We start from the raw sequence: 21,743 nt of genomic DNA, 5'->3' as shown, positions 1-21,743 counted from the left end.
ATTCATTCATATCATGTGCATATTGGTCATTATGCTCATACAACCGACATAACAATTTATTTTCATTATTAGAATCATACATTTCATCAAGTAATACAGATACAAAGAGATTTTCTTTCTGAGAAGACCGTTAGTATTGGCTGGCTGGCAGGCAGGCAGGCATTTGAGGGTTATTATTTCGCCTGTTGATTGGGGGGAGGGTTGATGTGTTAGGGGGTTTTCGGTTAGGTGTGGTGGTGGTGATTGGTGGTGATTGGTGGTGGTGGTGATTGGTGGTGAGTAGTGGTGGTGGTGGTGGTGGTGGTGGTGGTAGTGGTGGTAGTAGGTGGGAGGGGGGGGGGGGGGGGGGGGGAAGGGGAATGATGGTCTGTGGATTCCTTCTCCGTACCCCCTTACATATAAGCAAAAACATGCCTTCCTGTGGGTATAGAAACATTAACACAAATTATATCAGTAACTGATATTGTAGCCTTTTAAACAGAAAAGATTTGTACATACAAATACTTTTAAATTATCATTTATTTGTGGAAATGGCATTTACGTCATTAAATTGATACCTCAGCATCAAGTGTCCTGCAGTGGTCCAGTGGTAAAGTGTATATAAGTGATGCGTATTCTTGGAGTTGCGAGTTCAAACCCGGATTAAGCTATATATATATATATATATATATATATATATATATATATATATATATATATATATATATATATATATATATATATATATATATATATATATATATATATTTTGTTTTGTTTTGGTTGTTTGTTTTTGTATAAAGCCTCACACACTATATTAAGCGAGTTTGTTTTAAACATGACATACATATTAATTCATTTTACCAGGCCTTATTCCACACAACTCCGTGAATTTCCCGTGGAGCCAGCCAGCCAGCCAGCCAGCCATTCAAACAAAAACAAACGAAACAAAACAAAACAAAACAAAAAACATTATTGCCAACAGCATTTGGTGTTCCCAGGCGGTCACCCATCCAAGTACTAACCAAACCCAACGTTGCTTAACTTCGCTGATCGGACGAGAAGCGGTGTTCTCAACGTGGTATGGCCGTTGGCATGAGACTGCCTACACATTGTGGCTAATAACCAACTCTTTTTAGTCATCACGGCAGGATACGGACCTTCTTGTGGTGTCTTAATGGTAATTGTATCCTAACATATTTTTGTCTCCTTGGCATGGATATTTAACATCGTTTATTCAGTCTTGGGTTTATGTTCTTTCGCCATTTACAGACATTTTACATCTACCTACTTCCTCAGCCTACCCTGCCAATTTCTAATGAATTTGTGGATTTTCTTTTGTAATACATACATGTGTGTGCTCATCTGCTCTTCAGTTTTTATGATATTTGTCTCATCTGTCCTGCTTTATGATACTTTTACAAAGAACATGAACAAATGCTTCTATTTTAGAGAAGATATGGGATCCAGGTTTCGGAGCCGTAAAACCAACCGTCGTGATTGGTGGACGAGTTGCCAGGTTGCAGCTTCTGTACCGTGCCGGCACATAAATAGGTTCGGCTCAAGCGGCGGCAGCATCATTCCCCCGTGACTGTCTGAGCGTCTCTCATCACCTTGGTTATCTCATCATCATCATGGTAGAAGCAAAGCCTACCAAGAAGGCTGCGGCTGCTGCTGCTGTGGTGGCCACCACCAGGAAACCTCGCGTCCAGGTTGCTCACCCGAAAACTAGTCAAATGGTTCTAGCCGCGGTCGCAGCACTCAAAGACCGTAAGGGCTCGTCTCTACAAGCAATCAAGAAGTACGTTGTTGCCAACAACAAAGTCGAGGCTGCCAAGATCGCCATTTACATCCGAAGATTTCTCAAGAAAGCAGTGGCTGACGGCATTCTTGTTCAGACCAAGGGAAGTGGAGCTAGTGGATCATTCAAGCTGGCCGTAGCAGAGAAGAGGGCCGTTCTAACTCCCAAGAAAGCCACCACAACCAAGAAACCATCTACAGCAGCAAAGAAGGCCGTGGTAACTCCCAAGAAAGCCGCCACAAGCAACAAACCACCTACAGCCTTGAAAAAGAAGCAGCAGCAGCAGCAGCTTGTTGTTGGGAACAAAAAGCCCAAAATAAAGAGAGCTTCAAAATCTCCCAAACCACCCAAGGCAAAGAAAGCTGTCAAGAAAACAACAAAGGCAAAATAAACGACGACATGCAAGCAGCATGAATACACATGACAATAAACATCCAGGCCTCCCCCCTCAGTGGAGGGGCCTCATATGATTCCAAAAAGAGTTTAGTTTTGTAGACAAATAAATCATTACTTTTGGGGTAGATTTACTCTGTATATTATATATATATATATATATATATATATATATATATATATATATATATATATATATATATATATATATATATATATATATATATATATATATATATATACACATATACATGGGTGAGGTGATATGGTACCAAAGTTTTGGGTGAGGTGATTGACATTTACACAAGATAAAACACGAACCAATGGGAATAAAAACATAAGAATGGAAGTAACTGCAGAAGGCCTATTGGCCCATAACACAAGCACTTCCTCTTGATGCTTCTATATTGGTTCGGAGTCTTGAAGCTATAATATATATATATATATATATATATATATATATATATATATATATATATATATATATATATATATATATATATATATATATATATATATATATATATATATATATATATATATGCACACAAAACTAAATAGTCTTGTTAGACAAATTGCCCCTATTAGAGGCAAGTTGACTAACAAGCCGAATGACTGCAATTGTTTTGAATTTGAGTTAAATCTAACATAGAAATATTTGTAATCAAACCTAACCTAACCTATGCTAACCCAAGCTAAGCTAACCTAACCTAACCTAAGCTAACCCAAGCTAAGCTAAGCTAACCTAACCTAACCTAAGCTAAGCTAACCTAACCTAACCTAACCCAGCAATTCATGATCTTAATATAATACTGTTAATTGGATAAACCAATTTGGAAAGAAATGTTCGAAAATAACAAAATTAACTGTGCTTGTTAGGAAAATTGGGCCTTGCATACTTGTCCCAATAGTGTGGTTCTCGCTTTTAGGTACGACATAAACGTATACCTAAGTTGAGAGAGAAAAAGATTCGCACTCAAACATGCATATCGATTGCCAGTCCTGAATTCTGGGTAGATATTCGTGTCCTCCCTTTTCATTTACCATCATTTGGATACTATCAAAACAGCTCTGAGAAGGATAAAATGAATAAAACGGGTAGCTCACTCATGTAAAAAGGAAGAGTTGGGAAAGATCTCTCTCTCTCTCTCTCTCCCTCACCCCCCCCCCCCCCACCACCACCAATGATCCTGCTCTGCTAGTATATAACGGAACAAACCTTCCCCCCCCCCCCACCCCTCCCTCCCCAATCAGAGTCCCTTTAAGCATGCGAGGATAAAAAATAGATTTCATAAGACCCAATGTGCTAGCTGATATCAAAACAATTTATGTTATCGTCTATTAAGCCCTTCAGTAAAAAAGTATAGGGACCTAATTAGGTCCCGTTTTGAGGTGGTGGTGGGTGGAATCGATGGATTAGCCAAGCTCTTATCCGCCGAATCCGTAGAGGGTACGACCCTGGCGCTTCAGAGCGTACACCACGTCCATGGCAGTGACGGTCTTCCTCTTGGCGTGTTCCGTGTAGGTTACAGCATCACGGATGACGTTCTCGAGGAACACCTTCAGGACGCCACGGGTCTCTTCGTAGATGAGACCCGAAATACGCTTCACGCCGCCACGACGAGCTAAGCGACGAATAGCGGGCTTGGTGATGCCCTGGATGTTGTCACGTAGCACCTTACGATGACGCTTGGCGCCACCCTTTCCGAGTCCCTTGCCTCCCTTGCCGCGTCCAGTCATGGTGTTGAAGTTGTGTGAATAATAATAAAATTTCGGCACGATTTCCCCAGACTATATCCCGTCAAGCGGACGTACTTGTAGCATGGCAACTCCTAACTCCTGCCTGTCCTTACTTTATGCTTGTACTCGAGCAGAAACACGGCTTTCTCACAACGCTTTCAAAACTGCAGTTGCCTACTCGTCTGTTTCACGTCTCTGTGAAATGACTTTTGCACAAATCCAAAAAATAGAGCAAAATCAGCGATAATAGTGTTTGAGGTGAGCTGCCTGTTGGCTGCAGCCAGAGGAAGGAGGGGAGGGGCAACGGGGTGACGTAGGCGAGTCGAGCAGCCAATGGCGCTCGAGCAAGCGCCTCGAGACGGCGTATATAAGCAAAAATTTTTCGGCGCCGGCCATCACAAACCACAGTTGTTCACCATGGCTCGCACCAAGCAGACTGCTCGCAAGTCCACGGGAGGCAAGGCTCCTCGTAAGCAGCTGGCCACCAAGGCAGCACGCAAGTCTGCTCCTGCCACAGGGGGCGTGAAGAAGCCTCACCGTTACAGGCCCGGAACGGTCGCCCTGCGTGAGATCCGTCGTTACCAGAAGAGCACAGAGTTGCTCATCAGGAAACTTCCCTTCCAGCGTCTGGTGCGCGAGATTGCCCAGGACTTCAAGACCGATCTTCGCTTCCAGTCGTCTGCCGTCATGGCTTTACAGGAGGCATCCGAGGCTTACCTGGTCGGTCTCTTCGAGGACACTAACCTCTGTGCCATCCACGCCAAGCGTGTCACCATCATGCCAAAGGACATTCAGCTTGCTCGCCGTATCCGTGGAGAGCGTGCATAAGCTAAAACGACCACCCTAGTATACACCAAACTCGGCCCTTCTCAGGGCCAAAATATCCTTCTAAGGAGATTTCAGACATTCCTAGCATCAGTCATATGAATTAACCTTCATCTATACATATAATAAATAAATAAATACAATAATTTAGGTGTCATACATACACTGTACACGTGATATCAATAAATCAAGTCATTTGTAGTACAACCTGTCCTCTTACAAACAAAATGCCGTCGCTTTTCATTCTTATGCACTGCCAAGGATCCTCCCCCCCCCCCCCCCCTCCAAAAAAAAAAAAAAAAAATTGTCATACTGTACTAGAAATAAAAGCAGCTTGTATAAGTGACATACTGTCCTGTCCTGTTTTATTCTGTTTTTGGTCCTCTGGCTTAATCTGTTAAGTTAGGAGATGACATTTTAAATTAACCGTTTTCTTGACATTTTCAAACCTTAAGAGGGTGGCCTGCATAGTAATCCTAATGTGGAACATAACAATGAATCTCTAATCTCTAGAAAAAAGATACCGAGTGTTTATATGTGTGTTGAGAGAGAGAGAGAGAGAGAGAGAGAGAGAGAGAGAGAGAGAGAGAGAGAGAGAGAGAGAGAGAGAGAGAGAGAGAGAGAGAGAGAGAGAGAGAGAGAGAGACATGCAGAGACAGAGACAGAGACAGACAGACAGACAGACAGACAGACAGACAGACAGACAGACAGACAGACAGACAGAGACTGAGAGAGAGAAACACACACAGACAGTTTCATAAATATTCTCATTTTATAGCTATTTGCTTTCAGTGACAGAGGTTTTTGTTATAATAGTGTTGGTGTCTAACACTCACAATCTCTTTAGAAATTAAAGTGTGGCTCCAATGGAGCCGAGTTTGTTGGTTTGAGGCCAAGCCACCACCACAGGGCAGTAAGTAAGCCGTTTACTTGGAGGAGGTGTACTTGGTGACGGCCTTAGTGCCCTCAGAGACGGCGTGCTTGGCCAGTTCTCCGGGCAACAGGAGCCTTACAGCCGTCTGGATCTCCCGACTGGTAATGGTGGAACGCTTGTTGTAGTGGGCCAGGCGAGAAGCCTCGGCGGCGATGCGCTCGAAGATGTCGTTCACGAACGAGTTCATGATCGACATGGCTTTGGAAGAGATACCAGTGTCGGGGTGGACCTGCTTCAGCACTTTGTAGATGTAGATGCTGTAGCTCTCCTTCCTCCTGCGCTTCTTTTTCTTATCGCCCTTGGCAATGGCCTTCTGGGCCTTTCCGGCCTTCTTGGCAGCCTTTCCAGATGCCTTGGGTGGCATGATGATGCTCGTGCTGGCTGGCGTTGCGATACAATAATGAACTTTTGCGCGAGTCGAGCTTTCCTTTTATATCCCGCTCGCGACTCAGCTCAGAGCGGGTCGCGTGGCGGAGCGCGCTGATTGGTCAGTGGCGGACTCCCTTGATCCTGAGCGGGGTATATAACACGAAGCTCGATCTGCGGGCCGGCATAAAACACCACAAACCCACAACAGCAGCAGCAATGTCAGGACGCGGCAAGGGAGGCAAAGTGAAGGGCAAGTCAAAGTCTCGCTCCAGCAGGGCCGGACTTCAGTTCCCCGTGGGCAGAATTCACCGTCTGCTGCGTAAAGGCAACTACGCCGAACGCGTCGGTGCTGGCGCTCCTGTCTACCTGGCAGCCGTCATGGAATACCTCGCTGCCGAAGTTCTGGAGCTCGCCGGTAACGCCGCACGTGACAACAAGAAGACCCGTATCATCCCACGTCACTTGCAGTTGGCCATCCGCAACGACGAAGAACTCAACAAACTTCTGTCTGGCGTAACCATTGCACAGGGAGGTGTTCTTCCAAACATTCAGGCAGTTCTTTTGCCAAAGAAGACAGAGAAGAAGTAAGCACTTCTGCCACCCACCACGACAAATACCATAACCAGGCTCCATCCGGAGCCACACACACTTTAATAGAGAGATTCAAGTAGACAATCAACTTTCAAACATTAATAATAACATTTATATTGATTTCATGTGAAATGTGTACATAACAAACAAACAAAACAAAATTATAGGGGATATTCAGCATCACTTGGAATATTAACCAATCATATAAATCCAATATATATTTTATATTTTACTTTAAGCGAGGAATTCATATTCTATCAATTTTTAATCATACAAATGAACAAAAGCAATTCTTCACTAGACGTAATGAATGAATAAATGATCAAGGTTTTAATGTGTTTCATGAATATATATATATATATATATATATATATATATATATATATATATATATATATATATATATATATATATATATATATATATATATATATAATATAATATAATATAATATATTATAATACTTGTGAACCAGAATATGTTTGAGCAGCAGCGATCGTGCCATTGGCCGAAGTGCAACAATTCAAATAATTTAAAGGGCCTGCTCGGGTATATAAGAGAGGCTGGGAGACTGGGGCCGGTGGTGGGTGATGGGTGATGAGTGATGGTGTGGTGTGGTGTGGTGTTGTTAAGAGTTGATTTACGGCCAGCCAGCCAGCTGCAGCCAAGGCAGGGCAGGGCAAGGCAAGGCAAGGCAAGGCAAGGCAATAACAGGACAGGACAGGCAAGGCAAGGCAAGGCAAGGCAAGGCAAGCAGGCGGGCGGGCGGGCGGGCGGGCGGGCGGGCGGGCGGGCAGCCAGCCAGCCAGCCAGCCAGCCAGCCACTCCCACTTTGTATTTATATGCATTCAATTTATATTCAAACATTATATATGTTAAGGGCCTAGTTTTAGTGTTTATTTTAAAAATGACAAACATCGAGTCGTTTTACCAGTCCTTTAGCGTTAACGGTGATGCATTTTAAAACTGAACAGAAATCACCTTTTCTGGATATATCAAATATCGAATCCGCTTAATGTGCCTACAATTCAATCATTCAAAAAATACATAATTTACATCATGCCTTTTCATAGAACAGACAATAAGATTTGAGACAATAAGAACTTTAGTTTTATAACTAAAGTTGCACAATTATACCAACTCTATGGTGGCTGGGTGGTAAGGTGTGTGGCTGGTGTTTTGGAAGTCGCGAGTTCAAACGACCCAATGGGAGTACTTTTTTTTTTTTTTATGCCATACAATCTTCCTAGTACTATTATGTAGGTGTGTGTGTGTGTGTTTTTATTCATTCTTTGGTTTTATAGATGACATACATATTGACTCCTTTTACCGGTCCTTAATTAGGCTCTGGGGAAGCAATGGTGGTGGTGGTGGTGCATTTAAAACTAAACCAAAAATCACCAGTTCTGGACGCGTCAAATATCATATCCGCTTAATGTGTCTACAACCTAATTACTTAAAACTACACTATTTAATTCATTCATATCATGTGCATATTGGTCATTATGCTCATACAACCGACATAACAATTTATTTTCATTATTAGAATCATACATTTCATCAAGTAATACAGATACAAAGAGATTTTCTTTCTGAGAAGACCGTTAGTATTGGCTGGCTGGCAGGCAGGCAGGCATTTGAGGGTTATTATTTCGCCTGTTGATTGGGGGGAGGGTTGATGTGTTAGGGGGTTTTCGGTTAGGTGTGGTGGTGGTGATTGGTGGTGATTGGTGGTGGTGGTGATTGGTGGTGAGTAGTGGTGGTGGTGGTGGTGGTGGTGGTGGTAGTGGTGGTAGTAGGTGGGAGGGGGGGGGGGGGAAGGGGAATGATGGTCTGTGGATTCCTTCTCCGTACCCCCTTACATATAAGCAAAAACATGCCTTCCTGTGGGTATAGAAACATTAACACAAATTATATCAGTAACTGATATTGTAGCCTTTTAAACAGAAAAGATTTGTACATACAAATACTTTTAAATTATCATTTATTTGTGGAAATGGCATTTACGTCATTAAATTGATACCTCAGCATCAAGTGTCCTGCAGTGGTCCAGTGGTAAAGTGTATATAAGTGATGCGTATTCTTGGAGTTGCGAGTTCAAACCCGGATTAAGCTATATATATATATATATATATATATATATATATATATATATATATATATATATATATATATATATATATATATATATATATATATATATATATATATATATATATATATATATTTTGTTTTGTTTTGGTTGTTTGTTTTTGTATAAAGCCTCACACACTATATTAAGCGAGTTTGTTTTAAACATGACATACATATTAATTCATTTTACCAGGCCTTATTCCACACAACTCCGTGAATTTCCCGTGGAGCCAGCCAGCCAGCCAGCCATTCAAACAAAAACAAACGAAACAAAACAAAACAAAACAAAAAACATTATTGCCAACAGCATTTGGTGTTCCCAGGCGGTCACCCATCCAAGTACTAACCAAACCCAACGTTGCTTAACTTCGCTGATCGGACGAGAAGCGGTGTTCTCAACGTGGTATGGCCGTTGGCATGAGACTGCCTACACATTGTGGCTAATAACCAACTCTTTTTAGTCATCACGGCAGGATACGGACCTTCTTGTGGTGTCTTAATGGTAATTGTATCCTAACATATTTTTGTCTCCTTGGCATGGATATTTAACATCGTTTATTCAGTCTTGGGTTTATGTTCTTTCGCCATTTACAGACATTTTACATCTACCTACTTCCTCAGCCTACCCTGCCAATTTCTAATGAATTTGTGGATTTTCTTTTGTAATACATACATGTGTGTGCTCATCTGCTCTTCAGTTTTTATGATATTTGTCTCATCTGTCCTGCTTTATGATACTTTTACAAAGAACATGAACAAATGCTTCTATTTTAGAGAAGATATGGGATCCAGGTTTCGGAGCCGTAAAACCAACCGTCGTGATTGGTGGACGAGTTGCCAGGTTGCAGCTTCTGTACCGTGCCGGCACATAAATAGGTTCGGCTCAAGCGGCGGCAGCATCATTCCCCCGTGACTGTCTGAGCGTCTCTCATCACCTTGGTTATCTCATCATCATCATGGTAGAAGCAAAGCCTACCAAGAAGGCTGCGGCTGCTGCTGCTGTGGTGGCCACCACCAGGAAACCTCGCGTCCAGGTTGCTCACCCGAAAACTAGTCAAATGGTTCTAGCCGCGGTCGCAGCACTCAAAGACCGTAAGGGCTCGTCTCTACAAGCAATCAAGAAGTACGTTGTTGCCAACAACAAAGTCGAGGCTGCCAAGATCGCCATTTACATCCGAAGATTTCTCAAGAAAGCAGTGGCTGACGGCATTCTTGTTCAGACCAAGGGAAGTGGAGCTAGTGGATCATTCAAGCTGGCCGTAGCAGAGAAGAGGGCCGTTCTAACTCCCAAGAAAGCCACCACAACCAAGAAACCATCTACAGCAGCAAAGAAGGCCGTGGTAACTCCCAAGAAAGCCGCCACAAGCAACAAACCACCTACAGCCTTGAAAAAGAAGCAGCAGCAGCAGCAGCTTGTTGTTGGGAACAAAAAGCCCAAAATAAAGAGAGCTTCAAAATCTCCCAAACCACCCAAGGCAAAGAAAGCTGTCAAGAAAACAACAAAGGCAAAATAAACGACGACATGCAAGCAGCATGAATACACATGACAATAAACATCCAGGCCTCCCCCCTCAGTGGAGGGGCCTCATATGATTCCAAAAAGAGTTTAGTTTTGTAGACAAATAAATCATTACTTTTGGGGTAGATTTACTCTGTATATTATATATATATATATATATATATATATATATATATATATATATATATATATATATATATATATATATATATATATATATATATATATATATATATATATACACATATACATGGGTGAGGTGATATGGTACCAAAGTTTTGGGTGAGGTGATTGACATTTACACAAGATAAAACACGAACCAATGGGAATAAAAACATAAGAATGGAAGTAACTGCAGAAGGCCTATTGGCCCATAACACAAGCACTTCCTCTTGATGCTTCTATATTGGTTCGGAGTCTTGAAGCTATAATATATATATATATATATATATATATATATATATATATATATATATATATATATATATATATATATATATATATATATATATATATATATATATATATATATATATATATATATATGCACACAAAACTAAATAGTCTTGTTAGACAAATTGCCCCTATTAGAGGCAAGTTGACTAACAAGCCGAATGACTGCAATTGTTTTGAATTTGAGTTAAATCTAACATAGAAATGTAATCAAACCTAACCTAACCTATGCTAACCCAAGCTAAGCTAACCTAACCTAACCTAAGCTAACCCAAGCTAAGCTAAGCTAACCTAACCTAACCTAAGCTAAGCTAACCTAACCTAACCTAACCCAGCAATTCATGATCTTAATATAATACTGTTAATTGGATAAACCAATTTGGAAAGAAATGTTCGAAAATAACAAAATTAACTGTGCTTGTTAGGAAAATTGGGCCTTGCATACTTGTCCCAATAGTGTGGTTCTCGCTTTTAGGTACGACATAAACGTATACCTAAGTTGAGAGAGAAAAAGATTCGCACTCAAACATGCATATCGATTGCCAGTCCTGAATTCTGGGTAGATATTCGTGTCCTCCCTTTTCATTTACCATCATTTGGATACTATCAAAACAGCTCTGAGAAGGATAAAATGAATAAAACGGGTAGCTCACTCATGTAAAAAGGAAGAGTTGGGAAAGATCTCTCTCTCTCTCTCTCTCCCTCACCCCCCCCCCCCCCCCACCACCACCAATGATCCTGCTCTGCTAGTATATAACGGAACAAACCTTCCCCCCCCCCCCACCCCTCCCTCCCCAATCAGAGTCCCTTTAAGCATGCGAGGATAAAAAATAGATTTCATAAGACCCAATGTGCTAGCTGATATCAAAACAATTTATGTTATCGTCTATTAAGCCCTTCAGTAAAAAAGTATAGGGACCTAATTAGGTCCCGTTTTGAGGTGGTGGTGGGTGGAATCGATGGATTAGCCAAGCTCTTATCCGCCGAATCCGTAGAGGGTACGACCCTGGCGCTTCAGAGCGTACACCACGTCCATGGCAGTGACGGTCTTCCTCTTGGCGTGTTCCGTGTAGGTTACAGCATCACGGATGACGTTCTCGAGGAACACCTTCAGGACGCCACGGGTCTCTTCGTAGATGAGACCCGAAATACGCTTCACGCCGCCACGACGAGCTAAGCGACGAATAGCGGGCTTGGTGATGCCCTGGATGTTGTCACGTAGCACCTTACGATGACGCTTGGCGCCACCCTTTCCGAGTCCCTTGCCTCCCTTGCCGCGTCCAGTCATGGTGTTGAAGTTGTGTGAATAATAATAAAATTTCGGCACGATTTCCCCAGACTATATCCCGTCAAGCGGACGTACTTGTAGCATGGCAACTCCTAACTCCTGCCTGTCCTTACTTTATGCTTGTACTCGAGCAGAAACACGGCTTTCTCACAACGCTTTCAAAACTGCAGTTGCCTACTCGTCTGTTTCACGTCTCTGTGAAATGACTTTTGCACAAATCCAAAAAATAGAGCAAAATCAGCGATAATAGTGTTTGAGGTGAGCTGCCTGTTGGCTGCAGCCAGAGGAAGGAGGGGAGGGGCAACGGGGTGACGTAGGCGAGTCGAGCAGCCAATGGCGCTCGAGCAAGCGCCTCGAGACGGCGTATATAAGCAAAAATTTTTCGGCGCCGGCCATCACAAACCACAGTTGTTCACCATGGCTCGCACCAAGCAGACTGCTCGCAAGTCCACGGGAGGCAAGGCTCCTCGTAAGCAGCTGGCCACCAAGGCAGCACGCAAGTCTGCTCCTGCCACAGGGGGCGTGAAGAAGCCTCACCGTTACAGGCCCGGAACGGTCGCCCTGCGTGAGATCCGTCGTTACCAGAAGAGCACAGAGTTGCTCATCAGGAAACTTCCCTTCCAGCGTCTGGTGCGCGAGATTGCCCAGGACTTCAAGACCGATCTTCGCTTCCAGTCGTCTGCCGTCATGGCTTTACAGGAGGCATCCGAGGCTTACCTGGTCGGTCTCTTCGAGGACACTAACCTCTGTGCCATCCACGCCAAGCGTGTCACCATCATGCCAAAGGACATTCAGCTTGCTCGCCGTATCCGTGGAGAGCGTGCATAAGCTAAAACGACCACCCTAGTATACACCAAACTCGGCCCTTCTCAGGGCCAAAATATCCTTCTAAGGAGATTTCAGACATTCCTAGCATCAGTCATATGAATTAACCTTCATCTATACATATAATAAATAAATAAATACAATAATTTAGGTGTCATACATACACTGTACACGTGATATCAATAAATCAAGTCATTTGTAGTACAACCTGTCCTCTTACAAACAAAATGCCGTCGCTTTTCATTCTTATGCACTGCCAAGGATCCTCCCCCCCCCCCCCCCCCTCCAAAAAAAAAAAAAAAAAAATTGTCATACTGTACTAGAAATAAAAGCAGCTTGTATAAGTGACATACTGTCCTGTCCTGTTTTATTCTGTTTTTGGTCCTCTGGCTTAATCTGTTAAGTTAGGAGATGACATTTTAAATTAACCGTTTTCTTGACATTTTCAAACCTTAAGAGGGTGGCCTGCATAGTAATCCTAATGTGGAACATAACAATGAATCTCTAATCTCTAGAAAAAAGATACCGAGTGTTTATATGTGTGTTGAGAGAGAGAGAGAGAGAGAGAGAGAGAGAGAGAGAGAGAGAGAGAGAGAGAGAGAGAGAGAGAGAGAGAGAGAGAGAGAGAGAGAGAGAGAGAGACATGCAGAGACAGAGACAGAGACAGACAGACAGACAGACAGACAGACAGACAGACAGACAGACAGACAGACAGACAGACAGAGACTGAGAGAGAGAAACACACACAGACAGTTTCATAAATATTCTCATTTTATAGCTATTTGCTTTCAGTGACAGAGGTTTTTGTTATAATAGTGTTGGTGTCTAACACTCACAATCTCTTTAGAAATTAAAGTGTGGCTCCAATGGAGCCGAGTTTGTTGGTTTGAGGCCAAGCCACCACCACAGGGCAGTAAGTAAGCCGTTTACTTGGAGGAGGTGTACTTGGTGACGGCCTTAGTGCCCTCAGAGACGGCGTGCTTGGCCAGTTCTCCGGGCAACAGGAGCCTTACAGCCGTCTGGATCTCCCGACTGGTAATGGTGGAACGCTTGTTGTAGTGGGCCAGGCGAGAAGCCTCGGCGGCGATGCGCTCGAAGATGTCGTTCACGAACGAGTTCATGATCGACATGGCTTTGGAAGAGATACCAGTGTCGGGGTGGACCTGCTTCAGCACTTTGTAGATGTAGATGCTGTAGCTCTCCTTCCTCCTGCGCTTCTTTTTCTTATCGCCCTTGGCAATGGCCTTCTGGGCCTTTCCGGCCTTCTTGGCAGCCTTTCCAGATGCCTTGGGTGGCATGATGATGCTCGTGCTGGCTGGCGTTGCGATACAATAATGAACTTTTGCGCGAGTCGAGCTTTCCTTTTATATCCCGCTCGCGACTCAGCTCAGAGCGGGTCGCGTGGCGGAGCGCGCTGATTGGTCAGTGGCGGACTCCCTTGATCCTGAGCGGGGTATATAACACGAAGCTCGATCTGCGGGCCGGCATAAAAAAAAAATTATACAATGGAACCCCCAAGTGCAGCAGGTGCACAGGGGAACACAGCTACAGGGAATGCACAAACCCTACACCCAAATGTGCTCTATGCAATGGTCCACACATTGCAATCTCGCATCTTTGTCCTCGCAGGCAAGAGGCAATCAAGCAATTGCATGAAACGGAGACAGCAGCCCGCCAACAGGCAGCTATTACCATCCCTGCCCCTCCTCCACCAGTAAATGCCTGGGGCATCCCTAACCAACAACAGGCCCAGTCGGTGGCCCAAGGGGGACACCAAAGCACCCAGCACCCCCATAACCCCACGGTTATTCCAGAACAAACCCAGAATCAAACACAACAGGCCCCAACACCTAACTCTCTTGCAACAAACCCCGATCCCAAGCCCAGCTTAGGGGCCGAACTCCTAACATTTGCTCAAATCCAATTTCCAGACAACCCAGTGAAGCTCCTAGGTTTCTGGAACTCACTTAGGAAAGACAATGGCCTACCCCCTGTCCATATGTCCGAGGACTCGCTTGCCTACTTGACTCCTAGCATCACAACAACCGCCGGCCAGGCCCAAGCACAACCCAACAACCCCAACCCTAGTACTCCTCGCCCCCAGGCCTCTACCAACGCCCAGGAGACTCCAAACTCCCTGAACAACCCCGGCCCCTCCACCCCGACATTCTGGGAAACACCTATGTCCACCCTTCCTGGAACACTCCCACATCAGATCGCCCTCCAAGCTCTCACAAACTCCCTTGCCATACGGAACCCCATCCGGGGCACTAGGAAATTTCGCTTCAAACACCGCAGCCCCACAACAATATATTCCACACAACGCTGTACCAAGAGGCCTAGGACCAACACCTACAGCCGAACCCCATCCCCTGTGGACGGAGCAAGGGCAAGCAACCCCCACAACTCTTCACCAGAGAGCGACTCTAGCACCACGGATGTCGACATCATGAACAGCAGTGACACCGAAGACCCCCCAATGGCACAGCAACGTATGGGAAACCCCAACCCCAACCAATCCCCGACCGGAACCAGGAACAAGATACCTGACTCAACAGCTTTACCCCCCTCCTCCACAAACAGAAGCGACCAAACCGAATGTAATAACATTGGCACTACAACCAAACAATCACTTCCGTCTCATAGTCAATAATGGGGATCACAATCCTTCAGGTGAACATCAGACATTACTTCAACAACAGATACCTTCTCACTCTGGAGGTAGCCAGACTTAACCCAGATGTTGTCTTACTCAATGAAACAGCGGCCAGACAAGACCAGCACATCTCCATCTGGGGATATTCCACCAGGGAAGTCAACAGGGGTAGGTACAGTGGGGTGGCAATACTAATAAGAAGAGGGCTCTCCTACCGCCCCATCCTCATAGAAGACGACAACTTTCTTGCAATAGAACTCACCACTTCACACGGCCCCCTCATTGTCTGCACCGCATATCTACCACCTAGACTGGCCTACCTCCCCTCCATCCCTCTGAACAAGCTGCTCGACAGGAACCTCCCCACTATCATCGCAGGAGACCTGAATGCCCACCATCAGGCCTTATTCAACGCTCCTGACAGGCCAGACCTCAAGGGCAGGCAGCTCTTCAATCTAATGCAAAACCGGGACCTCTCCTTCCAAGGCCCCCACTTTAAGACGTTCTTTGCGGGCAACCATAGGGGCACCCCTGACATAGTGCTGACCAACAGAGATTGTGACCTGTTCCACTGCAGAGTAACCCCAGGCAAGAACGTGGGGTCGGATCACATCCCTGTGGTCACATCCCTCCAAGCAACCCCCTTCAGATATGTGGCACCATCCAGGCCCAGATTGGAAACCATACGTGCCCGTGACTATGACACCTTCCTTGCTGGCGACCCCATCCTTGAGTTCGACAACCTCCCAACCCAAACAATCGACCAAGCAGTAAACACCATCCACAACCGGATCCAGCTTGCAACCGAGGCCACTTGTGAAATATCCACCACTAGGACTTACCACCAATATAAGCCGACCCGAGAAATCAGAGGCAAAATGAATGTGTACCAGCGAGCCTGCCAAAGCCACTACCAAACAGGCCAGCCACCAGCGTTGACCCTACAAACACTCAGAAGGGAAACCATAGACCTTACGCTGACCCACAAGAGCCACATTTGGAGAACCCTAGTGAGACAGGCCAACCAGTACAAAAGGGAGCCGGGAACTTTCTGGCGCAATGATCAGACAGCTCCTGGGATCGGTTAACCCCAGCCTCACCCACCTTGTACACACATTCCTTGACGAAGATGAAGAGGAGCAACAAGAAAAAATAGGAAGACCCGCAGGATCAGGCTGACCTCATGGGCGCAGTTTGGAAAAAGACACTCACAGCTTCAAACAGCAGAGCCTTCAACAACACTCACTTTGAACGTGTCAACCAATGGACAACAGAAAATGCCGCCTCCCTTAACAGCACCCCTCTGATTGACCTGACAACCCTAGAAGACGACCACCCTTTAACAAGACCCATAACTATGCTAGAGATGAGAGGAGTCATCAAAAACACCAGAGATAAGGCCCCAGGACCATCAGGGATCAAAGCGCTGCAGATCAAACTTCTACCAGGCAATCTTATGCAATCCATACTCAACCTATTCAACGCTATGCTGGCATCGGGTCACATTCCTGTAGCATTCAAGTCAGCCAAGATGATATTCATTCCCAAACCCAAGAAAGACCCCCACCAACCTGGCAACTACCGACCAATCTCACTCTTAGACTCAATAGGCAAGTGCTTTGAAAAAATCATGTCAAACCGCCTTAACTACTACATGGAGTACAACAACCTCTTCACAGAAAAGCAGTTTGGCTTTCGAGCACATAGATCAACCCAGCACGCAATTAACATCATCTACGACGCCTTAAGCTCAATTCGCAAGCAAAAACAGGTAGCCTTGATTGCGACGAGGGACGTACACAAGGCCTTCGACAGCCTGTGGCACGATGGTCTGGTGTACAAACTAGCAGACTTACCAGCGCAAAACTGGACCCTCCTCAGGCTGATCAGTAATTTCCTTAAGAATAGGCAAGTTACCCCCAGCTTCAAGGCAAACGAGGCCGCAGCCTTCACCCCAACAGCTGGAGTCCCCCAAGGATCATGCTTGAGCCCGGTTCTCTTCAACATCTTTGTAAATGACCTGCCCCAACCAGAGTATAGGGACACCATTATCGTACAATTTGCGGACGACGTAACGCACGTAATAACATCTAACCCTAGCAGCCAAGCGGCCAAAGCATGCAACTGCAACCCGTAAGGCAAACGTAGAACTAGCAAGGACTGCTAACTGGGAAAGGAAATGGAGGATCACCACTAACCCAGAAAAGATTCAATTAAGCACTGTCGGCTGTATGGCCTTCTCAATTGAAAATGAGGGGGGAATAAGAATCAGGGGTGAACCCATAGCCATCTCAAACTCCAACACAGTGCTCGGTTACAACTTCAACAGGCTTACTCAACTCCTCCCAGTACGTATCCCAGAAGACAGCGATGGCCCGGGGCTCACTGGCGAGGCTCTTCCGTTTCAACCAAGCCCCATCCCACATCAAGCTCCACCTGTACAGAATGATCATAAGGCCTAGCTTGGAATACCCATACGTTCCCCTGAACCTCACCAACAAATCCAACATGTTGAAGATTCAACGAGTACAAAACAAAGCACTTCGCTTTGCAGAGGGCCTGACTCTGAGTGACAGGGTGAGAACCGACCTGATCCATGAGACGCTCAACATGAAGCCAATGAACATTAGGCTCAGCTACCTGGCCAGAAGACAGCTGTACCGTATGAAGAACATGTATGTCCCAGACCCAGAAGATCCCTTCGTAGCAGAAAACACCACCAGCGACTACGAGATCCACGAACCACCACACAGAACCAGAAGAATCACTCTCCAACAAAAAGTGATCAGACATATCCATGATGAGGCCTTCCCAAGCCCTCAGATACTAAGCGGTCTGCCAGACGATCCAGATGAGTGGCCCATCCCGGACCCAATCTACACCAAATGAAGAATAAAGAAAGAAAGAAAAAAAAAATATATAAATAATAAAAAAAAAAAAAAAAAAAAAAATAAATAAATAATAAATAAATAAATAAAAAAAAAAAAAAAAAAAAAAAAAAAAAAAAAAAAAAAAAAAAAAAAATATATAATAAATAAAACACCTACAAAAAAATATAAAACCAAAAAACCATTTGTCGTGGCGTCAGAAGTGTAACTACCCTGATGTTTCTAAGATTAGCCTCCTTCAGCCAACTCCATCGGCTCTAGTGCTTTAGGACACCAACAAGGTCACAAACACTAGCCCCCCCAGCCAATGTACTGACAACCCAACATAACACACACGCAAACAAACAACACATACAAAAATGTCAACCCATGGTGGACAGGCCACCGAACTTTCAAACCTCCTCTCTCTCGACACCCGCATCCTCTTCCTGAATTTCATCTCCCCATCCCTCTACCTCCCCCATCCTTTCCATTCCCTATGGACATCAAAGCAAAGCCGGCATAAAACACCACAAACCCACAACAGCAGCAGCAATGTCAGGACGCGGCAAGGGAGGCAAAGTGAAGGGCAAGTCAAAGTCTCGCTCCAGCAGGGCCGGACTTCAGTTCCCCGTGGGCAGAATTCACCGTCTGCTGCGTAAAGGCAACTACGCCGAACGCGTCGGTGCTGGCGCTCCTGTCTACCTGGCAGCCGTCATGGAATACCTCGCTGCCGAAGTTCTGGAGCTCGCCGGTAACGCCGCACGTGACAACAAGAAGACCCGTATCATCCCACGTCACTTGCAGTTGGCCATCCGCAACGACGAAGAACTCAACAAACTTCTGTCTGGCGTAACCATTGCACAGGGAGGTGTTCTTCCAAACATTCAGGCAGTTCTTTTGCCAAAGAAGACAGAGAAGAAGTAAGCACTTCTGCCACCCACCACGACAAATACCATAACCAGGCTCCATCCGGAGCCACACACACTTTAATAGAGAGATTCAAGTAGACAATCAACTTTCAAACATTAATAATAACATTTATATTGATTTCATGTGAAATGTGTACATAACAAACAAACAAAACAAAATTATAGGGGATATTCAGCATCACTTGGAATATTAACCAATCATATAAATCCAATATATATTTTATATTTTACTTTAAGCGAGGAATTCATATTCTATCAATTTTTAATCATACAAATGAACAAAAGCAATTCTTCACTAGACGTAATGAATGAATAAATGATCAAGGTTTTAATGTGTTTCATGAATATATATATATATATATATATATATATATATATATATATATATATATATATATATATATATATATATATATATATATATATATATATATATATATAATATAATATAATATAATATATTATAATACTTGTGAACCAGAATATGTTTGAGCAGCAGCGATCGTGCCATTGGCCGAAGTGCAACAATTCAAATAATTTAAAGGGCCTGCTCGGGTATATAAGAGAGGCTGGGAGACTGGGGCCGGTGGTGGGTGATGGGTGATGAGTGATGGTGTGGTGTGGTGTGGTGTTGTTAAGAGTTGATTTACGGCCAGCCAGCCAGCTGCAGCCAAGGCAGGGCAGGGCAAGGCAAGGCAAGGCAAGGCAAGGCAATAACAGGACAGGACAGGCAAGGCAAGGCAAGGCAAGGCAAGGCAAGCAGGCGGGCGGGCGGGCGGGCGGGCGGGCGGGCGGGCGGGCAGCCAGCCAGCCAGCCAGCCAGCCAGCCACTCCCACTTTGTATTTATATGCATTCAATTTATATTCAAACATTATATATGTTAAGGGCCTAGTTTTAGTGTTTATTTTAAAAATGACAAACATCGAGTCGTTTTACCAGTCCTTTAGCGTTAACGGTGATGCATTTTAAAACTGAACAGAAATCACCTTTTCTGGATATATCAAATATCGAATCCGCTTAATGTGCCTACAATTCAATCATTCAAAAAATACATAATTTACATCATGCCTTTTCATAGAACAGACAATAAGATTTGAGACAATAAGAACTTTAGTTTTATAACTAAAGTTGCACAATTATACCAACTCTATGGTGGCTGGGTGGTAAGGTGTGTGGCTGGTGTTTTGGAAGTCGCGAGTTCAAACGACCCAATGGGAGTACTTTTTTTTTTTTTATGCCATACAATCTTCCTAGTACTATTATGTAGGTGTGTGTGTGTGTGTTTTTATTCATTCTTTGGTTTTATAGATGACATACATATTGACTCCTTTTACCGGTCCTTAATTAGGCTCTGGGGAAGCAATGGTGGTGGTGGTGGTGCATTTAAAACTAAACCAAAAATCACCAGTTCTGGACGCGTCAAATATCATATCCGCTTAATGTGTCTACAACCTAATTACTTAAAACTACACTATTTAATTCATTCATATCATGTGCATATTGGTCATTATGCTCATACAACCGACATAACAATTTATTTTCATTATTAGAATCATACATTTCATCAAGTAATACAGATACAAAGAGATTTTCTTTCTGAGAAGACCGTTAGTATTGGCTGGCTGGCAGGCAGGCAGGCATTTGAGGGTTATTATTTCGCCTGTTGATTGGGGGGAGGGTTGATGTGTTAGGGGGTTTTCGGTTAGGTGTGGTGGTGGTGATTGGTGGTGATTGGTGGTGGTGGTGATTGGTGGTGAGTAGTGGTGGTGGTGGTGGTGGTGGTGGTGGTAGTGGTGGTAGTAGGTGGGAGGGGGGGGGGGGGGGGGAAGGGGAATGATGGTCTGTGGATTCCTTCTCCGTACCCCCTTACATATAAGCAAAAACATGCCTTCCTGTGGGTATAGAAACATTAACACAAATTATATCAGTAACTGATATTGTAGCCTTTTAAACAGAAAAGATTTGTACATACAAATACTTTTAAATTATCATTTATTTGTGGAAATGGCATTTACGTCATTAAATTGATACCTCAGCATCAAGTGTCCTGCAGTGGTCCAGTGGTAAAGTGTATATAAGTGATGCGTATTCTTGGAGTTGCGAGTTCAAACCCGGATTAAGCTATATATATATATATATATATATATATATATATATATATATATATATATATATATATATATATATATATATATATATATATATATATATATATATATATATATATATTTTGTTTTGTTTTGGTTGTTTGTTTTTGTATAAAGCCTCACACACTATATTAAGCGAGTTTGTTTTAAACATGACATACATATTAATTCATTTTACCAGGCCTTATTCCACACAACTCCGTGAATTTCCCGTGGAGCCAGCCAGCCAGCCAGCCAGCCATTCAAACAAAAACAAACGAAACAAAACAAAACAAAACAAAAAACATTAT

At 44.0% G+C, this 21,743-nt stretch overlaps 2 non-coding genes across 2 annotated transcripts; both read right to left on the bottom strand.

Moving 5' to 3' along the window:
* Positions 1–955: 955 nt before the first annotated feature.
* On the bottom strand, positions 956–1,074 carry LOC138361902 (5S ribosomal RNA). Its single transcript, XR_011227265.1, has one exon. It is a non-coding gene; the product is annotated as a 5S ribosomal RNA (ribosomal RNA).
* Positions 1,075–9,063: 7,989 nt separating this feature from the next.
* On the bottom strand, positions 9,064–9,182 carry LOC138361906 (5S ribosomal RNA). The gene has a single exon (XR_011227269.1). It is a non-coding gene; the product is annotated as a 5S ribosomal RNA (ribosomal RNA).
* Positions 9,183–21,743: the final 12,561 nt, after the last annotated feature.

Source organism: Procambarus clarkii, unplaced genomic scaffold (assembly GCF_040958095.1).
Source record: "Procambarus clarkii isolate CNS0578487 unplaced genomic scaffold, FALCON_Pclarkii_2.0 HiC_scaffold_992, whole genome shotgun sequence".
Lineage (NCBI taxonomy): Eukaryota > Metazoa > Arthropoda > Malacostraca > Decapoda > Cambaridae > Procambarus > Procambarus clarkii.
Note: the sequence above shows the minus strand (reverse complement) of the source record. Positions and strands in the feature narration are given on the sequence as shown.